We start from the raw sequence: 25,386 nt of genomic DNA, 5'->3' as shown, positions 1-25,386 counted from the left end.
AACCATAGTATTGTTTTATATCATTTTAATATATATATATATTTATTTTATGTGAGTTTATAATATAAGTATTTTTTTTGTCTTTTTGCAGGACTAGGCGGCCAATGTTGGCATGACATGTGTCGAAGGCCTATTTTTTTATTTCATCACCACATAAGCTAAATGGATCCCACATTCCCTTACAACTAGCAAGCTTTTGATGGCCATAAAATGGTCATACAGACTCCAATTGAGGTGTCTTTCACATCATTAGGTTCATGATGATGAGGTCTTCCAAACGACCCTAGTTTTGTTTCCATCTGGCCACTTTTATTTTTGAGCTATTTATGGATTTTGTGTCCAAAGCCATTTGGATGAATATTGGAAAAACATTAACACACAAGTAGATTTACACCAAGTTGAGTAGTTTAGATACTAACATAGGCACTGGTCTAATAGGTTCCTTGAAGTTTCTCTATTCAGGCATATCATATTTTCCATTTGGACTTAGCCTAGCCTATAGCATCTTCCCAAAAAAATAAGAAGTACAAACATAAAGCCAAGAATTGTGGTTATCACACTTCTCTTTTATTCCAACAAAAAGTTCTTTTGAGCCATCCACTTTTAAACAAGGTCTTATTTATGTATAATGATCAACAAACATGTTATGACAGGACATGAATAACACAACCGATGTGATATTGACACATACAAAAGAAAAATAAACAAAACAAGATCTACAGGAAGAGAATCATGTAGCTGCTATTGAAAATAATTCTTTATATCCTGACCATTTAGGCGAAGGGGGTCAATCCTTTCATCTAAGGATTTTAGCTTGATAATATTGACTGAGCCTTTTTTTTTTATGGTGAGTGGTCTAATCCATAAAGGTTGGAACTTCGTGTGTTTTCCCTTTTCTTCATGGGGTATATCCCATTTCAGTACTAGGCCACCCACATCGAAACCCTTACCAATGTAATTTTTATCAAACCAACACTTCGAAAAAAATTAGTGAACAAAAGAACTCTCTTTGGCTTTGAGCCTTTCTTCCTAGAGTTTGAGTAGTGTCTATCTATTGTGGACCAGAAGGCAAGGTCTACCTTGTCACTATTGGAAGAGTTTCAAGGCTGGAAGATATAGGTTCAGCGGTAGGATAACTTCCCTACCATGAACCAGAAAGTACAATGAGGTCTTAAGGAAAGGCTTAGGAGTTACACGGTGAAACCATTATGAGTTGGTCAAAGTGTTCTTGTTGTTCCTTTAGTCATAGAACATGATTTTATTGATTATTGAAATAAGTTTCTTCTTTGCAATTCAGCCAAGCCATTTCGCTATAGGTAATAATTGGATGCATGAATTAATAAAATCCCATTTTCTAAGACAAGTGATGTTGGAACAACAAACTTGGTTATAATGTTTTGTTGTAAAAAATGGATGACTTCCTAGTAATTTACGTGTCTTAAGGGAACTCCTTCTGACCATTGACTGGAATAGTCAGTCACTCTCAAAATATATCAATTTTGGTTTGACGAGTGAGGAAATATTTCTTCAATTACATCTAAGCCCCACCCTTGGAATGGTTCCTTGATTTCTATTGGTATTAGTGGGGAGGCTGACCTCTGATATCGACCAATGCATCTCTGACAAGTTGGGAACTTGCAGACATAAGAATGAGCATATTTGAATAGAGAGGGCCAATAATAAACAAAACTCATAAATCTATGAATTGTAGTATTCCTTGCATAGTGGTGGCCTGTTGATCCATTGTGAAAGTCTCTAAGTACCTTCTTTATATCCTTTGGCTCAAGGAATCTTAAAAAGACACCATTGTGGTGCTTTCTAAAAATCACTTCATGAACTAGTTGGTAAGATAGAGCTTTTAAATGGATTTCCCTCTTAAGTTTATTTCATAGGTCCATGGGAAATGTCCCATGCTCTAGAAATTGTCGTAAATCATAATACCATGACGTTGAAGGCATGGAATGAGGAACATGTTCAGAATTATACATTTTTATTTCTTGTTGCCAACCTAATAGATCTTGTCCGGGAGCATCTCTAGCTTCTATTCCTAGCTTATAGAGGCCATCACCCTTTATGGTATGAACTCATTTGAACTCTAGATCATATTCTTGTAAGCAGGTCATCTAATTAGCCCTATTCTTGCCTAGTTCCTATTGCACAAACAATGTTCTTATTGATGGATGAGGTACAAACAATGAAAACTTTCAAACAAAAAATGTAAACTCAAAATGAGAACTCTAGAAAAAACCCCCCCCAAAAAATGAAAAACAACACAAAAACAAAAAGTGTTTATTCTTGAATGATGTTTTTTTAAGGGTAAATTTTCAACATTTTTTAAAAATGGTAGTAAAACCAATATTTTTGTTAAAAAAGATGGAAAAAATACACTGAAAACGAAAAGTGGTGATGCTAGAATAACATTTTTTTTGGGGGGGTGAAATTTAAAACTTTTTTTATCAATGTCAATAAAGATAAATTAACGGGACCTAAAAAACCTTAAAATTCCAAAAATTTCCATCCATGCTGTTAAATATAAAATATCATGACTCTAGAAAACCCTGAAATTCTAATTGTTTTCAAACCTAACATTAAACACAAACTATCATAACTCAACAAAACCTCAAAATTTTTAGAACTTTTCAACCATGGAATTAAATGACCTTAAGTTTTCAATATATTTCAACCATGATACTATGAACAAATTATATGACTAAAAAAAACTTAAAAAATGAACACTTGAATGAAAGAGTTATTATTACAAGAGTAATTTTTATTTTAAAGGCCAAAAGTGTAGTTCTTTTCAAATCCCATCTGAAGACAACTTATCTCGAACATGCCCAAGCCTACAGCCTATGGGCCCTGAGAGCCTAGGGCCCTTATCTTCTGGTCTTGGGCGGGGGTGTCTCACCTTACCTCACATAAGGCCATGGTCTAGGGGCCCTAGCCACCCAAGGTCAATTCTTAGAATCAGCCATGGGTGCCTAGAGCCGATTCTAGGAATCGACCTTGCACCCTTAAGGCCATTGGGCCATGGTCTTATGCGGGATGGGTGAGATGCCCCCACCTATGCTCACGACTTAAGGGCCATAGCAACCTAGAGCCCCTGGGCCATGGCCTTAGGTAGGGGCACCACTTCCTAGTCCTGTAGCCTAAGGGCATTGGGCTCTTAGATCCCTAGAGTCGTGGGCCTACGAGGTGGCAGACAAGGTGCCCCACTCAGGCTTGTGTCCTAGGGGCCTTGGACACCTAGGGTTGTTGTGTCCTAGACTTAGGTGGGGCCATGATGTTCCTTCGTCGAAGCATGTAGTCGAAGGGCCATAGGTGCTTAAGGTTGATTATCAAAATTGACGCTCGGAGCCCAGGGCCACTCAGATATGGGCTTAGGAGTGGGCGAGCGAGGGGACACCACCTAGGCCATCGACCCAAAGGCCCTAGGTGTCTAGTGCCAATTTTCAGAATCAACCCTAGGCGTGTATGGCATCTCAGCTATAGGCCTAGGTAGTGGGCGGCGAGCTACCACTGTCGGGGCTAGTGGCGCAGGGGCTCGGGGTGCCCAACGTATTGCCTACTTTCCATTCAAGGTATCACTAAGGTATCTATTATGGTAATTGCCTAGGGTCAATTTAAGTAATGTCCAAGGGTTAATTCAAGGGATTCCTAGGGTTGATTCTCCCAAGGTTGATTCCAAGTATTTCCCAAGGTCGATGTTGGAAATTGTCTAGGGTCAATTCTAGGTATTGCCAAGGGTTGATTCCAAGAATCGCCAAGGGTTAATTCCAAGTATTGCTAAGGGTCGATTCCAGGAACTACCTAGGGTTGATTTCTGAAATCTCCTAGGGTATCTCCTAGAGTCACTTCCGGTATCGCCCGAGGTATCGATTCAAGGAATCACAAAGGGTTGATTCTAGGAATTTCCAAGCGTCAATTATGGGAATCACCTAGGGTTGATTCTAGGTATCTCTATGGTCGACTTTGGGTACCACCCAATGTTGATTTCAATAATCACACTTGGGTGCTTAGGGCTAAGGTCAATTCTGAGAATCACCTAGGGTCAATTCAAGGAAGCAACCAAAGTTTCACCTAGATTTGATTCCAGGTCTAGGGACAGGGTCAATTTCATGTCTGACAGCTTCATCGGGAATCGACCCTGGGCAATTCTTGTAATTGACCCTGGGTGATTCTCGTAACCAACCAAGCTTGGGGCGATTCCCATAATTGACCTTGGGTGATTCACAAAATCCACCCTAGGTGATTTTCGAAATCAAACCTAAGCGATTCTTAGAATCAACCCTTGGCTTTTCCTAGAATTCACCCTAGGTGTTTCCCGGAATCAAACCTTATCATGGGAACTGAGGGGAGAATCCTAGAATCGAGCGTCGAAAATCCTTGGAATCAAGCATGGTCAATTCCTAGAATTGACACTAGGTGACTCACGTAATCAACCTTGGGCACCTAGAGATGATTCCTGGAATCAACCCTTGGCACCCAATGATGATTCCTGGAATCGACCCTAGCCATGGGAAATTTCTCAAAATCGAACCTAGCCATGGGCGATTGTCAGAATCAACCCTGGCCCTCGATGCCTAAGGGTGATTCCCAGAATCAATCCTGGGAAATTCTCAAAATAAACCTTGGTCGAACCTTAGATTTAACACTGATGAATTCCTTGAATAGACCTTAGGTGATTCTTGTAATCAGCCCTGGGTGATTCTTAGAAATGAACCGGACCTTCTACCCAGAATCAACCCTAGGTGCTTCCTAGAATCAAATGTAGGAAATTCCCAGAATCAATCCTAAGTTCTCCCAAAATTGACCCTAGGCAATTCCTAGAATTGACACTGGGTGATTCCCAGAATTGACCTTGGCCCTAGGTGTCCAAGGGTGATTCCCAGAATCGACCCTTGGTCATCACCAAAATCGACATTGGGTAATTCCCATAATCGGTACCTTAGGAAATGCCTAGAATTGACTCTAGTTGATATCAGGAATCGACCCTAAGCGATACCTTGGGAACGCAAGGCGATTCCAAGAATGGAACCTAGGAGATACCCTAAATTGACCCTGGGAGATACCTAGAACAAAACACGGGTGATTCCTAGAATTGACCCTGGGTGATTCCCGAAATCAACCCTAGGTGATTCCAAAAATCGACCTTGGACAATTCCTGGAATCGAACTAGGATGATTCCTGGAAATGACCCTGGGAGATTCTCTAAATTGACCTTAGGAAATTGGTGTAATTGATACCTAGGAAATACGTGGAATCCATATGATAGATGATACTTGAAATTGACCTGAGAAATTCTCGGAATCAAAAATGGGTTGTACCCTAGGCACTTCCCAGAATCAACCCTGGGCGATTCCCTAAATTGACCTTGGGGAATTCCCATAATCAACCATGGGAGACTCCCACAATCAACCCTAGGAAATTCCCACAATCAACCCTAGATGATTCCTACAATCGATATCCTGGGTGATAGCTTGAATCGATCATGGGTGATACCTTGGGCACCTAGAAGCAATTCCTGGAATAGACCCTAGGCGATTCCCATATTCAACCATGGGATATTCCTCGAATTGACCCTAGATGATTCCCAAAGATGACCCTACCCTTGGGTTCTTAGGGGAACTTCTCAGAATCCACCTTGGGAGATTCCCATAATCAACCCTATCCCTGAGCACCAAGGGGTTTTTCTTTGAATCCACCTTAGGTGATTCCTAGAATTGACCCTACGCAATTCCAAAAGTTCATCCACGGTGATTCTCAGAATTGGCTAGGGTTTCCGAGGGCTCCTAGGTTATGGGCCTCGGTGAGGGTGCCTTGAACACCCATTCCTATGAATGTATCCCAAGGGACCTAGGTGCCAAGGATGCATTCTGGGAATCAGCCCTAATCGCATAGGGTCAATTCTAGGGATCGACCCTTGACACATGGCACCCATGAGTCATGGGCCTGAGCACTAGCCCCAGCGGGGGTGCATCGCCAACACCCACCTAGCCTTGTGACCCAAGGGCCCTGGGTGTGTAATGCCCTTTGCCTACAATACTAGGTAGTGGTGCCTTGCCCATCCCCATCGAGGCTAGTAGCGCAGGGGCTGTGGGTGCCCTAGGTCCCTATACGGCAGGCCTAAGAAGGGGCACCACATGCACCCCTTCCCTTGTTGTCAGCCTAGAGTCCTCTACACCCAGGGTTAATTATCGACATTGACCCTGGGTGCTCAAAGTTACGAGAATCTCCCCTAAGCACCCAATTCCCCTAAAATGTGGGCTTGGGGAAGGGAGGGCAAGGCACCCCTACATAGGCTTACAGCCCAAGGGCCCACGACCCTCACTGCGAATTCCCTTAATCAACCCTGGGCGCCCAAAGCTCCTACACTTTGGGCTTGGGCGGGGGCAAGCGAGGCACCCTTTCCTAGGCCTGCAGCCTAGTGCCTTGGGCACCCTGAGTGATTCTTGGAATTTCCCAGGGTCAATTCTGGGAATTGCCCACGATCAATTTTGGGAATCGTCATTGAGTGCCTAGAGCTAAGGTTGATTCTGTGAATCGCACCTTGATGCCTAGGTTCAATTTCGGGAATCACCCAGGGTACCACACAGGGTCAATTATGGGTATCACCCAGGGTATCAATTCCGGGAATCGCCCAGGTTAGATTTTGAGAATCTCCTAGGGTCCATTCTAGGTATCACCCAAGGTTGATTCTAGGAATCTCCTAGGGTCGATTCTATGTATCGCCCAGGGTTGATTCTGGGAATTGCCCTTGGGTGCCCGAAGTATCGCCTAGGTTGATTCTAGGAATCTATCCTCGGAGCTTGAGGTATCATCTAGGGTCAATTTCGTGAATTGCCCTGGGTACCCCATAGGGTCGTTCTGGTTATTTGCTAGGGTATCGATTTTGGGAATCACCCAAGTTCAATTCTAGGAATTTCCTAAGGTTGATTTTGAGAATTTCCCAAGTTCAATAATGGGTATCGCCCAAGGTCAATTCCAGGAATCACCTTTGGGGGCCTGGGGCCAAGGTGGATTGCGAGAATCACATAAGGTTGATTTGAGGAATCGCTGAGGGTTAATCTAGGAAGTGCCCAGGGTTGATTCTGGGCCTAGGGCCGGGGTTGATTCTAGGAATCACCCCTAGGGACCAAGGGTATCATCGAGGTCCACATACTTGGCTAGGGTCGATTATAGGGAATCGACCAAGGTGGATTTGAAGGAATTGGCCAGGTTCGATTTAGGGAATTTGTAAGGGTTCATTATGGGAATCTCCTAGGGTCGATTGCAGGAATCACCCAGGCATAAGGTCAATTCCAGGAATCACCTAGAGTAAATTCTGTGAATCACCTTTAGGCACCTAGTGTATCGTGGAGGGTCGATTATGGAAATCGCCTAGTATATCGATTTCAAGTGTCACAGAGGGTATCGATTCTGGGAATCACCAAGGCTTGATTTTGTGAATCACCTAGGGTCAATTGGAAGAATCGCCCAGGGTCTATTCAAATTATCTACCAAGGTCAATTTTGGTAATCGCCAAGGGTTGATTCTAGGAATCGCTAAGGGTAAATTTGAGGAATCACTCAGGATCGATCCTTGGAATCAGCTAGAGTCAATTCTTAGAATCAACCAGGGTTGATTTCGGGTATCGCCCAGGGTCGATTTCAGGTATCACTTAGGCTTGATTTTGTGTATTTCCCAGGGTCGATTATGGGAATCTCACATGAGCACTTAAGGCCAGGGTGGATTATAGGAATCACCTAGGGTCATTTCCGAGAATCGCCTAGGGTCGATTCCGAGAAGTGCCCAAGGTATCACAAAAGTTTGATTCTAGGCCTCGGGCCAAGGATGATTCTTGGTATTGCCGAGGGATTATTTTGAGTATTACCTAGGGTCGATTCTAGGCACAATACGAGGGCTTATAATGTGAATCACCCAATTCTGATTCTAGGAATCGCCCCTAGGTGCCCAGGACTGTTTTTAGCAATCACCCCTGGGTGCCTAGGGCTAGGGACAAATTCTGGGAATCACTGAGGGTCAATTATGGGAATCACCAAAAGTCAATTATGGGAGTCACCGAGGGTTGATTTCAGGAATTTCCCCTGGGCACCTGGGGTCGATTACGCAAATTGTTGAGTGTCTATTTTTGGAATTGCCAAGGGATGATCCTGGAAATCACCCAGGGTCGCTTCAGTAAATCGCCTCTAAGCACTTAGGGCCAAGGTGAATTCTAGGAATCACCTAGGATTGATTCTGGGAATCACCTACGGGCCCTCAGCCATGGGCTTAGGTGGAGGCCTCGCCTTTGCTAATGGCCCAAAGGCCCTAGGCACCCAAGGTCAATTCTGAGAATCGACCATGGGCACAAAAGGCCCCTGGGATACAGGCCTGGGTAGGAGCACCTTTGTTGCCCTATCCCAACCTAAGGGCCCTTGTGGTCCAATGTCGATTCCCATAATTAACCTTGGGTGCCCAAGGCCATTGGGTTGTGGGCTTGGGCATGCATGGGTGAGGCATCCCCTCCCGGGCCTCTATCCTTAGGTGCCTAGGGATGATTCTTGGAATCAACACTAGGCGCACAGGGCCCTTGCGCATGAGTGAGCAAGATTTGCAGACAACAAAGATCCATTAGAAGATACAGTGGGAGATTTGTAGACATCATAGATCCATCAGAAGAGAAAAATGACAAAAATCAGGCACAAAATATTAGTGAAAAAGATAATAATGAAACTCTAGGAGATGATGAGCATGGATTATATGATATTATTGATTAAATTTAATTTATGCTTGCAAATCAAGATCATTTTTTGGAAATATTCAATAGTTATACTTGTAATGTTTTGATTTTGAGCTTTGATGAGAAGAATAAATATTGAGTTATTGTTGGCATACATTTAATATTTGTATTATGTTATTTTCACTTTAATTTTTAAGTGAATCATTATTTCTTGAAAAAATTATGATTATTATTATTATTTGACATAAAATTCATAAAAAGTTCTATATTTTATACTTTTTTTGTTAAAAGTTTCCCATAAAAATCGTTTATTTGACATGTCATTTTTTGCAAAAAAAGTCTCAAAATGCGTATTTTTATGTCAAATGTTAAAAATTATTGTTTTTTAGTGACAATTATTTGATGTGAATTGAAATATTAATTAACAATAGATATAGATAGAAAATAGTAACTTTAAAATATACTATGCAAAAACACGAAGACCTCACTAGAAATAAAAAATGAAAAGAAAAACAAAAAACAAAAACCTGAAAAACAATTAAAAGTAAATATCTCAGGGAAGAAGAATAATATGAAATGATGACTACTTCAAAAAATTTTAAATTTAAAAAATAATTATCCACACTTAATACATTAGAAAATCTAAAGTGTCAAAATAAGACTTTTAGAACAAGGGGTTGATGTTGCATCAACACTTTTCAAAATCAACATGAAAAGCACTAACATTTTAAAAATAATGTTCATACTTGATAAATAAGAAGATTCAAAGTGTCGAAAATATGCTAGAAAAATTCAAAATCGGATGATATTTTTCTACCTCAAAAAAACAGGTACTTGGTACAGTCCCTGTTTGATAGTTTACATTGTTTACAAATATGATTGTGTGATCTTTTAAGAGATCAGGCCTGAAATACTTAATTTTATTATATACAAAAAATGTTTGTTTGCCAATGGTAGGGTAATTTAATTTTGGTCCTTGTAGACTAGTGCGCATAAAAGAAATAGGCCACTCATTTCCTTCAGTATCCTTTTCAGTCAATACGGTTGCTATTGACGCATCGAAAGGGAAGTTATAAACAAGTAATCTCTGCCACAATCTAGACTTAATCACTCGGGTGCATAAAAAATAACCCACTTTATTCGAGCGAAGGTGTCCTTTTCCCATTTATCCGATTTGTATGTTGCATCTTTCCTAATCATCTCATGTATAGGCTTGACTATGTGAGCATAATGAGAGATGAAATTTCTCAGGAAATTGACCTTTCCTAAGAAAGACTGCATAAAATTTTTATCCACTGGAAAGAATATCTATGTAATGGATTCGATCCTCTAAGGGTCAATTCTAATTCCATTTTGCAGAATGATGATCCCAAAGGGAGTCCCTTCTCACACACTGAAGATTCTTTTCTTAGGATTGAGAGAAATCCCATACTTTAGACACCACTCAAATATATGTTTCAAATGATGTATGTGAATTGATATTCCCTTGGAAAACATAGTAACATCATCCAAATAAACAACTACACTCTCACTATTAAGGTCATGGAAGTGATGTCCATCGCTCTTTGAAAAGTAGCACGGATGTTGATAATTCCAATTGGCATCCTCTTGAAGGAAAATGTTCCCAATTTGTCCTAAAGGTAGTCCTTAGTCAATTTGGTTATGCTACTAGCACTTTATTATAGCTAGAGAAACCATCTAGTAGCAAGAACATCTCAGACCCAGATACTGTTTGGAGTATTTATTCCATGGATGGAACTGCATAATTATCTTTATCATATGCTTGATTAATATTGCAGAAATCTACGCATAGCCTTATTTCCCTAGAGTTCTTTATAAATAGGACCAAATATCAAACCCAAGTGGAGTGTCTGACTTTAAAAATTATTCGAGCATCCAACAACTTTCTCAATTGCTTCAGGATGAGGAGTTGCAATGTTGGATTTACATTCCTTAGCTTCTAGTGGAATATTTTTACCGCTTATTTATTGGAATGGCGTGCTAGATAATATGAGTATCATATGTCTTTAAATAATTGTATGTACATGAAAACACATCACGATATTGTTTGAATAAGATGATAAATGCTTGTCGTTCTTGTTGAGAACAACATGTACCGAGGTTTACATACTTAGTATCTTCTTGAGTTCTTAGATTGAAATTTTTAGATGATAACTTTGAACTTTGAGTATTTTTTATGGTTTCTCCTGTAAATCGGTTTTGTAGGTCATATATATAATCCATTGACACCACACATTAGGGCATAGTGTTTCCTTTCGTTGCACTAGATACCTCCTGCAAAGTTTGATCATGCTAATACTCTTCTATGGAAGCATCTTTTAGTAGTCAACATTAGACATAAAGTGCAATGTCTGTTCGTCCTCATTGAAAACACATAAATTAGTGATGTTGCTATGCACAAGAGGTTTGTATATAATTTCAATAGAAAAACCATTTTTCAAATGAAAACATCCTAGCGGTTGCATTTTCTAATGCATCTGCCGCGACATTTATAACCCTCAGAACAAAAATAATATTAAAAGATTTAAAATGATTTATCAAATGCCATAGCTCCTACTGGTAATTTTTAAGATTTTGTGAAACACATTAGATAGTGTCCTGTACCTGATGAGTGATCACCTCTGAGTCACGAATTACCTTGAGAATCTCTACCTCCATATCGATGGATTTATTTAATCCAAGTATGAGTGCTTCATATTCAAAAATATTATTGGTACACTTGAACTCTAGACGACATGAAAGGATGTGCTTCTTATTACATGGCTCTATAAGTATGCAACCAGCTCCACAGCCATCCTATATCTTTGAACCATCAAAATATAAAGTCCACATATTATGTTACTAAGTTTCTTCCTATACTATTATTAGTATTACTATGTACATCTATATCACATGATTCATTTGCACCAACTCGAGAACAAGGCAAGAGCTCCAACTTTGTATCTAGTGGAAAGGGTGATGAATATGCTTGATAACACCTGTGGTTACTTTCAAGGGAAAAAAAATTCAAATATTAAATCAACAAAATTAATAGGCTTATTGTGGCCCTCAAGTGGTGTCATGATGTGTTTAATATATGGTTCATTTTCCACTCAAATCTAGTTATTCTTGCCCTTGTATGGAAGCCATAAATGTGACCATTCTATAGCAAAATACCCCTGCAATTTTCGAGACCAGTATGCTAAGGAGCACGCCATAAGATTTAGAGATTTCCATAATTACAATATTTATACATTAGTGAGATTGGTGATCAGATGATATTTGAATAAGACCATTCCTAAGTTCACCAATATATTGGATGAGAGATCTATTCGGTTGAATAATCTATGCATGAGTTTTGTCCCATTTATCCTTTATTTTCTTGTAAATAGAGAATGACATTACATTTACAGATGCACTAAAATCTAGTATACAATTATGGACATTATATTTAAAAATTTTGAAAGTTAATAAAAATAGAGGGCAAACTGTTAGCATGTAATGTTACAAAGCTAACCACAGATTCAAGGGGATGGGAAGAATCACCAGACATCTTTTGAGAGGAAGAAGATTTGTCACCTATGAAAGGATGTGAAAAGTATTGGACAAGAAGTTCACGTTGGCCTGCTATCTTATCGAGCTCAAAGATTGAAATATTTTCTCGATCTCTCTTCAAATATTCAACAATGGCATAACCAATGGTTTCACTTCTAGTAGGTTGTGCCGAAGTGTTTGGAGGAGTAGGTTTATTTGACACCTCAAAAGTGATGGACTTACCTTTACTGCTAGAGGAAATGTTCTTGAAAGTGTTTTGTTGGCTTGAGGGGGACTGACCCAGGGTCAACATTAGTTAGCCAAACAAATCCCTACACTACTAGCCCTTTCAGCATTAGCCCATGGAGCATGGACTGAAGTCTCACCCGAAGCAGTATCGAGGGATGCTAGAACCAAGCTTCTGCACCCTTGAGATGGATGTGATGTCGGCTTATTCCGGCTATCCCTTCCTTCTTGCAGGTTTCTTAGCACTTTGTTCCACCCTTCTGTACCTTCGCGTAAGGGTACAATCGGCTTTCACATAACCCTATCCTAGCGATGAGGTATTTCTCGTTGCTAGGGTAGTGCACTGCATTATCTCCTGAACTACGCTAAGTGTCTTACTTATCTTATTAATATATCTTAGTTGGCTTCGTGTAAACAGATGTTCTTACTTGCATTCACTTAACCAACATAATTACATATATTCACACATCATATAAGAATTATAATTGAAATGCATACCCAACATAACAAGATGCATAAATAGGAAAGAAAGACATAGAATTTGTAGAATAATTCTCTTTTTTGATAATTATGGATAACTACAGACTCGACCTGCCCTGTGCACTCATCTACAGGGCTCCGCGCACTCAGCTACGGACTTCTAGGTTTCTACGCACTCAGCTGCAGAGCCTCAACCTATGCTATGACCTAAGACTTAGACTTCTACTTCAGAGCTATCTCTCATACATCATATCTTCATTGCTTGATTGATTCCTAAACTACTTAGAGCTTAGCTATATTTATACAATCCCATGGTTTGCGGACCATGGGTAGATCTTTTACAGCTGACATTACATTTCCAAAATAAGGGCTGACAACACTATGACTCTTTAACACCTACGCGTTCTGTGACAACAAAATATGGAGTCCTTACACTTGGATTACAAAATTTGACCAAAATATGCACTTTTAGCCCCAAAACTACCATTGGGGGATCCCACGCCTAATAGGTCCCCAACACAAACATCGTGACTCACCGTCGAGTCACTTTGTAGGTGTGGAGATCTTAGCACGAAGACCTCCCAACTCCATTTGGATAACTGCAACCTCAGCAGCACACTGAACGACTGCCTGTTGGACTTCTTGCACTCACTGCACGGTGACTGATGCTAAACTGCTACCCTGAATCTTTTGCTGAGTTACCTGCAGTTGCACAATATTTCCTTTAGCGGAGGCTGTGATCATATATGCCTCATCTATCCATGGCTATAGGTGTGCTTTTGAGACTGATTCTTTGTGCCGAGCGACATCCACCATTTCATTGAGCGCCTTTGTCTCCTGCATCCGTACAAGCCTCTATGTAAGGGCAACCGTTTGTGTGGTCCCTTTGACCTTGTCATACCTTTGTTGTAGCTTGCACACCTCTGTCTCTAGGCACTCTACATTCTGGTCGTCCTGTAGGGTGGTTAGGACCTCAAATGACTATTCAAAATGTTTCATACAGTCTGCCACTGCACTGTCAACTACCACTATTGTTGTTGTAACAATGATGGTACATTATTCCCTGAATTTCGATGGAGTTGAAGGTAGAGCCTGCAACTGAAATTCTGTGATCTTTAGGTTCAGCTCCAACTTAACCCTGGCCATCTCTGCTCGAGCGTTGTGCACCCCTGTGGCCAACTTGCGGATGTGTGCCTCTGTCGGTTCTTCTTCCTGAATGTCCAACTCCGTGACCATTCGACAGGCTTCCTCCACTATCTACATTATTTTCTTCCTCTGCTCCACTACCTCATTTCATTGTAGGCCCAACTTCTTGACGTTGATGCGCTGCTCGCTCATCAGCTGCAGAGCACGACTCTCCCAGGCCCAAAGTTCCGTGGTGACTCCATCCTGCAAGAGGTAGAGCATCTCTCGAGGGACTGCGACCAAGTTCAATCCTACCCCTTTTAGGCTATTAACCATGGGCCTATCGGTCTCATTCTCTGTAGTAAGTGCTCCATCTGGTAGAACTATCATGTTGGTCACCCTTGTGCGCAGCATCTCATCAGTAGTTGAAGTGTTGATCACGAGGCTGGTGGACACTGTGACAGTCTATGGAGTGCAAACTTACAACTACTGTAGCTCTATTTGGAGAGCCCCCAATACCATCTGTTGCTACTCTTCGAACTATTGGAGGGCCTCGACAATGACATCCCTCACCATTTCTCCAATTTCATACAAATCCCCCTCAGTGAGGGTGATTGGGTCCAAGGATGTCTTTGATGCCTTTGTTTTCTTCCGCGAGGTTGCCTTCTCTTGCAGGCATGGACGATTGAGTTGGGTGGACCTCATTTGTGGGTCTGCACCACCTTGTTCTATCTTTGTTTCTGCCTCAGCCCTAGGCAAAGGTGACTTCTGTCCTTCACGCTCTTCTCCTCCTATTTTGTATTATTTCGCCAATTTGCGGTGTCGCACGTGGCCTAGGCCTTAGCCTCCACTTATTCCTTTCTGTGCTTCTCAGCCAGTTGCGACATTTGGAGCTTGGATTCTTCCTTCCTATGTTGTGCAGTAGACTTGTTCGTTTCCACCACAGAGCCTACTAGAGTGTGCCACTTTGGTGGCCAATGTTGAAGAACTGCAAAAATAACATCATTAGTTGCCAAATATGGTAGTTTATGCCATGTCTTCGTAGGGTCCTTCCGCTCTTCGATAAAGACATGGTGGAAATCCACTTTGAGCTTTGCAAAGCTCTACAAACTGGTGTATACTGTGGGTGACAACCCCATCTGGATAGTCATCTCCATTAAGATCCAAAACTTGTTGAATTGTTTTATGCAATGCGCATCCTTGGTCACCCACAGCAAAGTGTATTTCACTACCTCTGGAAGGTCCGATGCGACCGAAGGGAATTGGATGTCCTCAGGCAACTCCCATGCCACCAGTAACATCAATAGTAGGAGCCACATGTAGTGAAACATCTTACCCTGCTACTGCGCCTCGCAACAGTTTGCAAGGAAATCACCGCATAGATAGTTCACCCAGTTGAACTTGACTCCTTCAGTGCATTGGGCTGCCAGTCCAATCAAAGGCGTGGGAACCTCATCCGCGCGACACTTTTACATCACCTTCCATGCTAAAATTTGTGTTGTGACTTTGACTGTGTTGAGCCCTGAAACTATCTCTCTTCTACATACTTTCCTAGACCTTTTTGCCCTCACCAGTGCCTCATAAGTTATCAAAGATCATTACATATTGATTATAAGAGTGCATTTAAGTGGTTTTCTAACTATATTTTTGTTTTTGCTATTTGACTTAGATTTTGTGCATCAACTGCGAAATGCAGCCACTTTCAGCAACTAACTCGTGATTCCACAATTGTTTTTATTGATCTCTAGGTTATAGGTGTTGGAAAGTAAAACGAGGCACGTGGGCAGTTCAGGAATGATCTGGACATGGACCAAGTCCTATTGGTTTAGCCAAATTTGTAAAAGAAAGCCTTGGTCAAAAGATGGTCAAACGAGGAGTTCTACAGCAACAGGTCTCTGTTTTCAACACGTGAGAGGTCCGAGACCGTTCCTAGATCCGTGGATGCATTTTGACAGTTGTAGACTGCCTCCACGATGCAAATCCAACATCCACCTTTTGGTAGATTGAATGATCATGGCAGCCAAGATGCTAAGCTCATGGGTTCTGTCTTTTTACGTGTCCTCTGCTGAAGGTGTTTCATAGGAAAAATATTTATGTAATTTTCTCTATAAATAACGCGTTTGCAAATGCATGTAGTTAGTTTTTTTGGGAGATAGTCTTGTTGTTAGTTTATATACTGTTGCGAGAACATTGGTCCTGCTATTGTAACGAGAGGATCCTTGCTCTGTTTTGCAATATAAAATACCCTGTTTCTTATGACTATGTGAATGTAACTTCGGATTGATAGCGTGTTAACCAAGGCCGTGCAGAGGGCCCCTGCTGGCTGAGGTTTTGTTTCTTTATTTCTGTAAAGTTTTCATGTATCGTTTTCTTATTTCCATTGTAAATATTTCATAGCTTGTTCAGCTGTGTATATATTTCCTAATTCATTTATGATGTTAGCGTTTCATTCCTGTACATGATTTTCCAGCACTGTATATTTTTTCTAACACTGATCGGTGTGTTTTAGGATAGGTTACGCTCGAGCATTTTCATATAATTTTTGCATCAAATAGTGACATGAGATTGGCCTCTCTGCTGACTTTGTTTTCTTAACTTTTCAATTTCAATTATGCTATGATTTCAGTCTTATTTATTTGTTGTTGTTAGTTAGTTTAGATATCAAATTCTTCATGTCATTTAACGTTATCTCTAGAGCCATGGCTTAACCCTGAAAAGCTACTTGGTGAGCTAATTGATTATGAATGAAGTGCTTTGATTTTACTTTCATTTTTGCAATTAGATGTCAGGTTCTTCATGTCATTTAACGTTATCTCCAGAGCCATGGCTTGACCACGAAAAGCTACTTGGCGAGCTATTGGATTATGAATGAAGTTATTTGATTTTACTTTCATTTTTGTAATTAGATATCAGGTTCTTCATGTTATTGATGTTATCTCCAGAGCCATGGCTTAGCCCTAGAAAGCTACTTGGTGAGCTATCAGACTGTAAGTGAAGTGACTTGATTTTACTTTCATTTGCAATTAGGTAAAATAGATATCAATTCTTCATGTTATTGACGTTATCTCCAGAGCCATGGCTTAACCCCGAAAAGCTACTTGGCGAGCTATCGGACTATAAGTGAAGTAAATTGATTTTTCTTTCATTAGTCTGCAATTTTTGGTTTGTTTGAGTGCAATAGCTTAACTTTTATTTTTGTATTTAGATGAGCAGCAGAGACAATGATTTCATGATTAGTAGTTCATCATTTGTTTAATTTGAATAGCTGCACGTTTACGTTCTTGTTCAAGTACTAATCTTCTCACTAGGATCTTTTGAGATCCTTTGAAGTGTTAAGCTCTAGAAGTTATCATAAGGGACATAATTGTCTAAAAACTATATCCATACTTGCCTTCTAAAGTATTTTTAAAACTTAGGAATAGGATTTCCATTCGCATTAGGAGATAAACAAAGATAAAATCCCCAAAACAAAATAAAATTGAAAACAATAAAAAGTAAGAAAGAGGTTGTCTTGCACATATAGTGTGCCACACTTCATCAGTTTACGACTCCCGGAATGATAATTGATGTAGCAATTTAGGACATACTAAATTGAATAAACATTTTGGCACCATTGCCGAGGAAGTGTAACTAGGTAGCCGATCTCTTACATAAAAAAAAGGGAAAAATTGATAACTTCTTGAAGTATTCTCTCCTCTTGCACCTAGTGTGATTTGGAGGATCAGAAAAGAGAGTTATTAGTTCAATAATTTCTTGAGTATGCTCTCTTATTGCACCTAGTGTGACCTGGAAGATCAAAAAGAGAATTATTAGCCTGACTTAAAAAAAAAATAATAATAATAAAAAATGACATGCATAGAGCAAGAGATTCTAGGGGAAAGTTTATACCTAGGGCCAAAAGTTTGATTTTCACAACTATAGCTACTTCAAGGCATAGACAAAATACACCTCCATCCCTGACTTATACTCCCAGCCTTAGGATTCCCAGAATTCAAGGAGCAGCAGCTGAATTAGAAGATTCTCCCACACTATCTACTAAATCTGATCTAGGAAAAGAACCTTTCTTCACTTCTACAGGGGAACATATTGTAATCAAAGAAGTAGAATCACCTAAAGAAGAAGGAAACAGAGAAATTCTCTCTCGTCTGCCATTAATATAAGAACCAGAAGACTCTGAGGAAACTACCATGACAGAGGAAGTAGTAGATGGATTTGGAGGAGGAGGTAGAGGTAGAGGAAGAGGAAATAATGGAGGTAACAATGGAGGAGGTAGAGGTAATATTGGGGGAAATAGGGAAGGAGATGACTCATTTGGATTCCCTATAGCCGTTGAGAAAACCTACACAACCATGAAAAATATTTCACCATTTGTCCTCCCAAACTTTTATGGGTTGCGAAGTGAGGATCCTAAAACATTTCTATTTGAGTTTGAGGTCTTGTGCCGAACCTATGACTATATGGAAGACTCTCAAAAACTCAAAGTGTTTCCTTCAACATTGAAAGGAGCTGCTTTGAAATGGTTCATGGGGTTAGTCACTCAATCTATTAGGACTTGGAAGGATATGAAACAAACATTTTTGGATAGATACCTAGATTATTGTATGCCCACTAATCATAAGGATGAGGTATTCAAAATGATGCAAAAAGAAGATGAAAACTTGGAGGATTTACTTGAAAGATTTCAATACAACCCGAAGAGCGCAAAAATGAGTAATTTAGATGAGGAAACCTTGAAATCCATTCTATTGAAAGCCATTAGAGATGAATGGATAGATATTTTAAACATGATGGGGAAGGGAGATATCTCTCAACTTCCACTTCGTGACATAGCAGAACTATGCGTCCATCTCTCAAGGGGAAAATCTAAAACTGGAAAAGGGCCTAGAGATCCTTCTCTTATTAGAGCCAACAAATCTACAACTGGATCAGTAAGTAGGGTAGAGATTGGCAATATGATTGATGAGTTCAAAACTGATATTCTACGGAGCCTTAGTGAACAACTAGACACCCTTAAAATTCAAAACAAGTAGAAAGAAGAAGCTGATGCCTTGGCCATCTTTTGCCCAAAATGTAGAAAGAAACATGCTCTAAGGGAATTCCCCTTGGATGCAAAATTTGTAGAAACATGTATGATTTTCTCAGAAAGTCATGAGACCAAGGATTGTCCTTCAATTCCTGGGCTTAAATCTGTCTTTCAGGAAGATCCAAATTCAGTAGAATCCCTTTGTTTTGTTTCAAGAAGACCTTGGCAAGGGCAACAAAATCAAGGATTCAACAATCCTATGAATTTTCAACTCCCGCCAAATTGGAATTCTTGGCAACAACCTTGGCCCCAACCTCAAAATCCATACCAATCATGGGCACAAGGGTTGCAAAATCCTTATGGGAGATTTGTTCAATTTTATCAATACCCTCCATCTTTCCAAAATCAACAACAAAATCCACAACTTCCAAATCAGAACTCACAACTTTCATTGTCATTTCCACAACAACAACCTTCTCAGCAAAATCCAAATTCCCAACTCTTGCTTCCATTTCAACAAAAGAAAAATCAACTACCAGCCCAGCCAGTACCAGACCCCAACAATGAAAATCCTCAGAATGCTTATATGGTAGAAGGACAACAATTTCCTACCTATATGATTGTTCCTCTTAATGATGTTCAACTTAGATCTGGTAGAGTTTTAGAAAAACCTTCTATAGATGTTCAAGAGCAAGATGCCCCTAAGGAAGGTTCTCTTAGAGTCAATAAAGGTTGTTAGGAAGCATCTCCTCGAAACCAAATCATTCAAAAAGAAAAAGAAAAAGAAAAAGAGTCAACCCCCACAACTCCTATAGTTGAGCAACCTGCATCTGCATCCACGTCTCCTTTTCTTGAAAGATTACAAATTGACAAAGGGGTGGAAAAACAAATCTTGTTGTCTGACTATGATTTCCTAGATGAATTAAAGAATGTATGTATCAAGATTCCCTTGCTACAAGCCATTAGAGAGATTCCTATTCTAACAAAAACAATAAAGGAGTTGAGTTTCAAAAGACCAGGTAGGAAACCAAGAGATACAAAAAGAATCCACCCGGTAGGAAAAATTGCAGATATCATGATGGGAAAAATTACCATGCAAAAATATGTGGATCTAGGTAGTCCAATTGTCAAGACACACATAAATGGGATAGAAATTCCAAATACTTTGATTGACTTAGGGGCTACTATAAACATTATGAGTAGACAGACTATGGAACAACTTAAACTCCCTAATCTTCTTTTTACACCCACCTTACTACAACTTGCAGATAGATCAATAATCAAACCAGATAGTGTATTAGAAGATATTTTAGTCTCCTTAGATTCTTGGGAATATCTAGTAGACTTCACGATTTTGACTCCCAAGAGAATCTAGGAGGACACCCACTCATTTTAACAAGACTTTGGCTAGCCACAGCTGATGCTTTCATTAGTTGTAGACTGGGGATATGTTTTCTGATGGTAGTCCGATAAAGAAATTCAATTTGTATCCTACAGCAAAAGAAATTACAGAAGCAGGAGGCAATGAATGGGTTGATGATGAAGATATTGTACAACCTATCTTTACTATCTCTGAAATTAGTGAAGATAGTCAAATTTTGAACACATTAGAAAATTTTGAAACATCTTCAGAATATGACCACACACAATTCCAATTAGATTCTGATATTGAATATTTGTCATCAAGGAACATTTCTCTTTACTCTATGGGAGAGTTTGGTAGTTCTACCTTCGAAATTTTTCTAGGTAAAACATTGAATATCAACCAAAATTTGGAAAAGTCACAACAGGAAGAACTAACCAAAATCTTGCAAAAACACTCTGGTACATTTGCATGGCAGTATACTGATATGAAAGGTATTGACCCTAAGACTTGCATCCATCATATCTATATCAAGGAAAACAGTAGACCAATTAGACAACCTCAAAAAAGGATGAATCCAAATCTTAGGGAGATTGTGAAAGAAGAGCTCCAAAAGCTACTCAATGTAAACTTCATTTACCTAATTTCAGACAGCCAATGGGTTTCTCCTTTGGTTATAGTGCCCAAAAAGAATGGTAAATGGAGAGTGTGCATCGATTATAGGGAATTGAATAAAGCAACTTTGAAGGATCACTTTCCTTTGCCCTTTATCGATCAAGTATTAGATACATTAGCAGGCAAAAAGTACTTTTCATTTCTGGATAGTTTTAGTTGCTATAATCAAAGTCAGGTAGCACCTGAGGATCAGGATAAGACCACATTTACCTGTCCATGGGGAACTTTTGGTTATCGAGTGCTTCCTTTTGGATTATATAATGCACCCGCAACATTCCAAAGAGCAGTACTAGGAATTTTTTCTGATTTAATCCATGATTGTGTAGAGGTATATATGGATGATTTTACAGTTTATGGTGATTCGTTTGAAGAGGCATTGGAAAATTTGGAAAAAGTCCTTATAAGATGTAAAGAAACAAACCTTTCATTAAGCCATGAAAAATGCTTTATGATGTTTACTGAAGGTATTGTTTTAGGACCTCATATTTCAGGGGATGGGATTAATGTTGATAGATCAAAAGTTGAAGTCATCTCCAAGTTACCTATTCCAAATTGTCAAAGAGATGTTAGAAGTTTTCTGGGATTTACTGGATATTACAGAAGATTTATAGAGGACCTCACCAAAATAGCATCTCCACTCTTTAAACTTCTTACAAAAGACTATGAATTCAAATGGGGTCCTGATTGCCAATCAGCATTTGAAACTTTGAAAACAAGAATATCTGAAGCACCTATCTTAAGAGGAGCAAATTGGAAACTTCCTTTCCATATTTCTACAGATGCTTCAGATACAGCTCTAGGGGCTGTGTTGGGACAAAAAGATTTATTTCCTTATGCCATTTACTATACCAGTAAAAATTTAACTCCCACTGAGTTGAATTATACTGTGACTGAAAAGGAGTTCTTAGATGTTGTTCATGCAATCAACAAGTTCAGACATTATATAAGAAGCTATTAAACTTTTATTCATACTGATCATTCTGCAATTAGATATCTAATGAACAAACCCATTACTAATGGCAGAGTTACAAGGTGGATCCTACTTTTACAGGAATTCAATATTACTATGTTAGATAGACTAGGGAAATAAAACACAGTAGCTGATTTCTTGTCTAAGATTCAGAATACTAAAGAAGATTCTCCTGTAGAGGACAAGTTTCCTGATGAATATTTATTTGCAGTAACTACTAAGACTACTTGGTATGTAGATATAGCTAACTATTTGGGAAACTACCTCCGCATTTATTTCCTAGTGAAAGAAGAAAGATTATTTAGGAGAGTTCAAAATATTCTTGGATTTCTACTGAATTGTTTAAAACAGGGCCAAATTTTGTGATCGAAAGATGTGTTAGGGAAGATATTATGCCTGATATTCTCAAAGCATGTCATGATGAACCATGCGACAGACACTTTACTAACAAAAGGACAACCTATAAAATCCTTTCTTTGGGATATTATTGGTCATCCCTCTTCAAAGATGCAAAACAATATGTCAAAAGATGTGACAGCTACCAAAGAGTAGGGAAACCTACCCTCTCAAATGAGATGCCATTACAACCACAGGTACTCATCGAACCCTTTGAAAAATGGGCTTTAGACTTCATTGGACCTATTAATCCACCATCTAAACAAAGGAAGTATATATTGGTATGTATTGATTATGTCACTAAATGGGTAGAAGCCAAAGCATTATTTTCTACTACTGAGCACTCAGTTGTTAGTTTTCTTTATGATGATATTTTTACTCGCTTTGGTGTTTCAACAAAAAGTGTGATAGATCAGGGAGGTCAATTCACATCCAAACTGGTGGAGAAGCTGATGGAAGAGTACAAGGTCAAGCACAGAAAATCTACTCCTTACCATCTGCAAGCAAATGGTCAAGTGGAGTCCACAAACAAAGTTATTGAAGGCATCATTACCAAGACTGTTCATCTACACAGAAGAGATTGGGCAAAAAGGATTCTTGAAGCCTTATGGACCTATAGAACTACATGGAAGAATACAATAGGACATTCTCCCTATGAACTTGTTTGTGGGAAAGAAGTTTTGCTCCCCATTGAGTTCCAAGTTAGAACCTTCAAGATGGCAGTTCAATTGGGAATGGATCTATCAGAAGCCCAAAAGCATAGAATGGAGCAGTTGAATGAACTAGATGAGATGAGACAATAAGCAATCCTAAGAACTGATCTAGTTCAATATCAAAGAGCTAAGTGGTATGACAAATACATCAAGGAGAAAAAGTTTCAAGAAGGAGATTGGGCATTGCTATTTGATTCCAAGTTCAAAGATTTTAAAGGTAAATTTCAGACTCATTGGCTTGGGCCATATGAGATTGACAAAGTCCTTAGCAATGGAGCAGTAAAAATCAAAACCATTGATGAGTATCAAACTCCTCTTATTGTGAATGGTCACAGATTAAAGATTTATCATAAGCCACTCTCAAAGGAGGAATTTGTCAAAATCTTTCAAGATAATTTCGCAATAAGGCTAGTGAAGAAGAATCCTTCTTCCCCACCAGCCTAGTCTTTGTTCTTTTCAGTGTTTCTTATGAGAAAAAAATTGTGTATAAGCCTGAAAACCAATCACTGATTGGTAGTCTTATATAGAAAATACAGGGCGAAAATCAGAAACTTCTGATGCCCTATATTTTCCAAAAAAAATCCCTCTCATTTCATTCATAGTTATTTCACTTCACTTCACTTCACTTCAATTCACTTCACTTCACTTCATTTCATTCCATTTCATCATCACATTCCACCAATAAAAGTCCTTTCATGACCAGTTTTCATATATCATTCATTCAGTCATCATTCATTTCCATCCATCTCCATTCAGTCATATGTTCACTGTGTCAGTTTCCATAGCTGAAATCTGATTCCGCAGCTGATTGTTGATTCTACAGCTAATACTCTGTTACTCTGTTACAGTCAGATGTTAGCCAAATAATGAAAAAAATCAAATGCAGGAATGGAAGAGGAAGATATTTTGAAGATGTTAGCACCTGAAGCACCAACAAGAAGCAGCCAATCAAAGGTCAGTGGACGAAAGTGGTAAGATTCTAAGGTATGAGCAAAATTTATTTCAAATAGCATTTTAAAGCACATAATCTATATAGTTGTGAAACCACCAGCTCCATTATGTGTAACGATTCGCATTGATAGCTTTCATAACTCCTCCATGACATTTGCATAATTCCACCATGAACTTTGCATCAATTTCTAGCATTCTCATGATCCGCCTTCGAATCTAACTCGTACTTAACTGTACGTCTGCACTCCACCTGTTGAACCGGGTAATTATGAAGACATAATCTATTTGACCACGACTCTTCTCTGCCACACAAATCCACAGTCATTTTATGAATGTGCTAACGTCCACTCCGCAGCCTTTTAATTCAAAGCTCTGCCAAACCCACTCTGTTTCCATACTCTCCCATTGAAGTTTGTGTTTGTTAGTATTGGTCTACTTATACAAGCCTTGGCTCTTTGAACTCATTTTCACTACATGTTCTGTGTCCTTTTGTTTTACAACTACTAGTTGCTCCACAATCCTTCTTCATCTTCTGCTCACACAACCGTTCCACCTCTGTCAATCCAGCACCTACAGTCCATCACCCACAGAGGTATTTTTAAGGAAAGAGGAAAGAATGGGCCTTCTGGTAAGAACAGAGCCAGATGGGCCTAAATTCATGAAGGTTTATCCACAGTTAAAAAACATATTAAGGAAAGCATGGTGGCTGCAATTCATCCAGAAATTCATAGGTCACAATAAAGAAGTCACGAAGACATTTGCAAGGTCTTTTAATGACGTGGAAGTTGAGGTTTGAGATCTCAAATTTTTAGTCATAGAGGCATCCATTGCGATAGCAACGGGGCTTCCACAAGAGGGGGAACGGTGGTTCAAAAACAAAGACTTTGATGAGAGGGCTTGGAGGATTATCTTGCGCAATCCAAGTATGGATATAACCATTTTCAAATGTGGAATCCCTGTCTCTACTCTAAAGGAAAATTGGACTAGTTTATTATTGATAATTCAAAAGTTTATTACATGTGAAGGATGATTTGGGTCCATGTACATGTACCACGTCAGGTTACTAATGAATTTTCTAAAAAATCAAGCCATCAATTTGCCTTATTTTCTGTTGAGTAGCTTGAAAAAGATGTCCACAAACGTACAAAAGAATCTAAATGACGTAGAGTCCCACCTTTACCATCACGG

Source organism: Pinus tabuliformis, chromosome Q (genome assembly GCF_031772625.1).
Source record: "Pinus tabuliformis cultivar Carrire ecotype Pingquan chromosome Q, CPIR1, whole genome shotgun sequence".
NCBI classification, from domain to species: domain Eukaryota; kingdom Viridiplantae; phylum Streptophyta; class Pinopsida; order Pinales; family Pinaceae; genus Pinus; species Pinus tabuliformis.
The sequence above is the reverse complement of the archived record's forward strand: the minus strand, read 5'-3'. Positions refer to the sequence as shown.